At 54.7% G+C, this 5,000-nt stretch overlaps 1 pseudogene; it reads left to right on the top strand.

Annotated features, from left to right (window-relative positions):
* The window catches only part of LOC117412706 (28S ribosomal RNA), a 9,332-nt pseudogene that overhangs the window by 1,905 nt on the left and 2,427 nt on the right, over window positions 1-5,000 (top strand).

Raw genomic sequence — 5,000 nt, 5'->3', positions numbered from 1 at the left:
GAGAGTTCTCTTTTCTTTGTGAAGGGCAGGGCGCCCTGGAATGGGTTCGCCCCGAGAGAGGGGCCCGCGCCTTGTAAAGCGTCGCGGTTCCGGCGGTGTCCGGTGAGCTCTCGCTGGTCCTTGAAAATCCGGGGGAGAAGGTGTAAATCTCGCGCCGTGCCGTACCCATATCCGCAGCAGGTCTCCAAGGTGAACAGCCTCTGGCATGTTAGAACAATGTAGGTAAGGGAAGTCGGCAAGTCAGATCCGTAACTTCGGGATAAGGATTGGCTCTAAGGGCTGGGCCGGCCGGGCTGGGGCGCGAAGCGGAGCTGGGCACGCTCTGCGGCTGGACGAGGCGCCGCCCATTTTCGCCGGGCCCTTCCTCCCTCCTCTTCCCGAGGGGGGTGGTTGGGGTTTCGGCGGGTGGGCGGCGGCGACTCTGGACGTGTGGCGGGCCCTTCCTGTGGATCGCCCCAGCTGCGGCGCGCGGAGCAGCTGACTTAGAACTGGCGCGGACAAGGGGAATCCGACTGTTTAATTAAAACAAAGCATCGCGAGGGCCCGAGAGATGGGTGTTGACGCGATGTGATTTCTGCCCAGTGCTCTGAATGTCAAAGTGAAGAAATTCAACGAAGCGCGGGTAAACGGCGGGAGTAACTATGACTATGGCACTGCGGTGTTGGCTCCCTTGGGTATGGAGCGGAGGGCATAGTGGCCTTTACCTCCTCGTGGTCCCGCTGGTAACATCTCCCTTCTGGGGAGGTGGCTAAACAAGGTCAACACCTAACCCTAATGGGGAATCTGATGCGGAAAAGGTTCCGGGAGGAAACTGTGACTGAGAGTGTTGGCAACTGGGGAAGCTCAGTCACTTCGGACAAGGAACACTTGGCTATAATAAAATGTACCGAACAGAAGGGTATGAAAGAGAGTGAAACTTGAACGGAATTGAAAGGTAATATCGCTCGGGAGCGGTTAAAAATACCTATGGCTTGGCACTGATCCCCCGAGTCATTATTTGATCAAACCATGAACGTCAGCAAAAAAACTCATACTGGATGGTACGGAGCCCAGGATAAAAATGTGCTATGTGGGGGGGCGGGGGGCGGTCCCCCTGCATTATTGTTAGATACCATGGGCACGCTCTGGACCGAGCGGGTGCCATTAAGATCGGGTCCACCTCTGGCCTTACGTTTTGTGTCTGTTGGTACGCAGACCACCCATCCCAATCTCCACTCCGCGGAGATGGGCCGACGGGCACAGGGTGGAGGGGGTGGATGATGACGAGTACGATGCCCAATTTCCTCTGCTGGAATCCCTGACCTTCACCAACTCGCACTTGGGGGGTGTGATTGGTGATGCGGAAGGAAGAGAGGAACCTGCTGATGAGCCGGAGACCGCGGTAACAGTAGAGCCTGAGAGCGAGCCGGAAGCCCTGGAGACCGAGGACATTGATGAGGAGCCCCCCTTGAACTTATCGGTGGAGGAGCTGGCCAATGCCGATGAGGGAGAGGGTAGCATGGGTGAAATCCAAATCACGCTGCCGAATCCTGACATTTCCTGTGACTTGTGTAAAATTCACCTAGGGAGAATGTCACAAGCCGTAAAGCACTATGCGGTTAGGCACAATCCCGTCCAGCTGGTGTTTTGCTGCCGCAAGTGTGGGAGGACGAGCAACAATAGTCACTCAATCTCCTGTCATGCCCCAAAGTGCAGGGGAGAACCGTATTGAGTCACTTCCGTGGGCTTGCGAAGAGTGTCCGATGCGCTTCGCAAGAAAGGTTGGCTTGTCTCAACATAAGCGGCATGCACATGTCACTCGTAGGAACATGGAAAGGATCGCGTCGGCGAGGTCGGCTAGATCCAATGCAGTGGACTCTCGGAAGGTCTGGTCTACTTAAGAGACGGTAGCGCTAGAAAGGCTTGAAACCAAGTACGCCGGGCAAAGGAACATTAACGTGTTGATTGCTGGTGAACTGGGCTCCAAGACTGGGAAGCAGGTGGGTGACAAAAGGAGGCACATTCGGCTTCTAGCCGATCGCGATCGCCGGGCTGAGATCAACGCGGTTGATCTCGAGGTTGCCTCTGAACCCCCCCGTCCAAGATCTGGAGTACAGGAAAGGTTGAGGGACCTGGCCCGGAAAAAGATTGAAGACGCCGGGGGGGAACAGGACATTCCGGTGATCGCGGCCTGGCTGAGGGACGCAGACCAGGTCACTGCCCTGGTCGAATCCTCCGCGTCTAGTCTGATCCAGATGCTGAATTCGGGAGGAGCGGTAACTCGAAGAGCGGCCCGTCCGAGAGCAGAGCAGGGGGAGAGGATTCCGGAACGGCAGCCAGAGAGATCGTGGATGCGGACAAGGGCGATGAAAAGGGGTAGATACGCGAAGTATCAGCAGATGTTTGCGAGGAACACCTCAAAACTTTCATCGCTAATCCTCGATGGAACCGAACAGCTCCACTGTAGAGTACCACTTGAAGAGGTTCACACTGTGTTCAAGGACAAGTGGGAAAATAGAGCGACTTTCGGTGGGCTTGGCCAGTTTAAATCCTCAGGGCAAGCAGACAACAGTCCCTTCGAGTCCTGGATAACAGCTGAGGAAGTAAGACTAAACACCAGCCAGGTCAAAAACTCAGCCGCGGCGGGCCCAGACAGGATCAATAAGCAGAAGATTATTGAGATGGACCCCAGCGGCGAGAGGTTGGCGAAGGTCTTCAACACTTGGCTGTGCACGGGAATCATTCCAAAGGTCTTCAAAAAAGGTCGGACTATACTAATCCCGAAATCCATGGACCAATCCGAACTGTTGGATATCGGTAACTGGAGACCGATTACAATAGGGTCCATGATTTTAAGGCTCTTCTCTAGGATTATGACGATGAGGCTGGCGCGGGCCTGCCCACTAAATCCTAGACAGAGGGGGTTCATCCCGTCCCCCGGGTGCTCGGAAAACCTGAAGGTTCTGCAAGACCTCATCCGGCACTGCAAAAAAGAGCGCAACCCCCTTGCAGTGGTATTTGTCGACTTTGCGAAGGCCTTTGATTACGTCTCTCATGAGCATATCCTGTGTGCTCTAAAACAGAGAAATGTGGACAGTCACGTGGTGGAAATTATCCAGAATTCCTATGAGGACTGCGTGACCTCGGTCAATGTTGATTGTCAGGAGACACCTCTCATTGACATGAAGGTAGGGGTTAAGCAGGGCGATCCCATGTCGCCCCTGCTTTTCAATCTAGCGCTGGATCCCCTAATCCATGCGCTGGAGTCTCTTGGACGCGGATATAAGGTGGGGACATCCAATCTGTCCACCCTCGCTTTTGCGGATTATCTCGTGATGGTGAGCAGTTCGTGGGACGGTATGGTCGACAATATCAGGATCCTGGAGTCATTCTGCAGGCTTACCGGGCTTGCAGTGCAAGCCAGGAAGTGTTACGGCTTCATGATTAAACCGACCAAGGACTCATTTACTGTGAATGACTGCCAAAATTGGAGCATTGGTGGCGTGGAGCTCCAGACGGTTGGGCCGGGCGAGGTGGTCAAGTACTTGGGTACGAAGGTCGATCCCTGGAAAGGGATCAAGGAGCCAACACTGGGCGAGCAGCTCCGGGACTGGATTGGAAAGATTGGAGGGGCCCCCCTCAAACCTACGCAGAAGGTGTCAATCTTGGACGGTTATGCTGTGCCGCGGCTCATCTATCTGGCGGATCACTGCGATTGCAAGGAGGGTGCCTTAAAAGCGCTTGATGGCCTTATCAGGAAAGCCGTGAAGAACTGGTTGCACCTTCCGGCTTACACCTGTAATGGCTTGCTATACTCTGGTCCAAAAGACGGTGGTTTGGGCCTAACTAAGTTGGCAAGTCTAGTGCCATCTATCCAAGTAAGGCGGCTGCACCGCATAGTCAACTCTACGGACGAAGTGACTAGGAATGTGGTGTGGGAGATGGGCGCCGAACGCGAGTTTCAAAGGCTATGGGTTAAAGCGGGCGGCGGTTCCAGAGGAATGCCGAGACTTGCTCCACCACACTTGGAGCAGGAGGAAGCCCCGCTGGAGCTGCCGGTTCCCCCGTCAATAGATGTCCAAGACCGTGTGATTGGCGACAGGAGGAGTACTTGGCATGGACTAAGCTGCCTGTCCAGGGTGTCGGTGCACAATTGTTTAAGAAGGATAGGATCAGCAATGCTTGGATCAGGGATTATAGTGGGTTCCGGCAACGCCACTATATTGCTGCATTGCAATTAAGGGCCAACGTGTATCCGACGAGAGAGTGCCTCAGCAGAGGTAGAAGGGCGGGTAACCTTGTGGCTTGCAGACAGTGCCGTGCCGGAGTGGAATCCTGTTCACATATCTTGGGGCAGTGTCCTAGCGTTCAGTGGGCTAGAATTGCCCGTCACAACAAGATTTGTGATCTATTGGCCCTCGAAGCCGAAAGGGCAGGGTGGAGTGTGCACAAGGAACCTCACCTTAGGGATGAGAATGGGGATCTTCGGAAACCCGACCTTGTGTTCTCGAAAGGAAGGAGAGCCCTGGTGGTCGATGTAACTGTCAGATTTGAGTACGCTGACGACACCCTGCAGAGGGCTGAGGCGGAAAAGTCCAGTTACTATAGCTCATTGAAACCGCAGATCGTGGAGTTAACGGGGGCCGACCAGGTGCATTTCTTTGGTTTCCCGATGGGGGCCAGAGGAAAGTGGCCGGCTTCCAACAACAGGATCCTGCAGGAGCTCGAGGTAGGGGTGGCCAGGAGTGTCGCCTTTGCCAAACTGGTTAGCCGCCGAACCCTATTATATTCCCTGGATATTCTAGCAAAGTTCGGCAATGCTGACATAGTTTATCTCGTTACCATCTGAGCGGAAAAGGAATCCCCTTCCTTCTGAGCGTTAGGGACAAGGAGCGGCAGCGTGATCCTAATGGGGAGGGGTGTAGGGATGGCTAAGGTCTGATGTGTGAGCCTAATGCATGGGCCGCCGTCGGGACGAGGCGGACCTGGACCCACCCCCATATACAATGAGGAAAAGGTTC

The sequence above is a fragment of the Acipenser ruthenus genome, chromosome 16, assembly GCF_902713425.1.
Source record: "Acipenser ruthenus chromosome 16, fAciRut3.2 maternal haplotype, whole genome shotgun sequence".
Taxonomy (NCBI): Eukaryota; Metazoa; Chordata; class Actinopteri; order Acipenseriformes; family Acipenseridae; genus Acipenser; species Acipenser ruthenus.
This window is presented reverse-complemented; position numbering and strand designations above follow the sequence as displayed.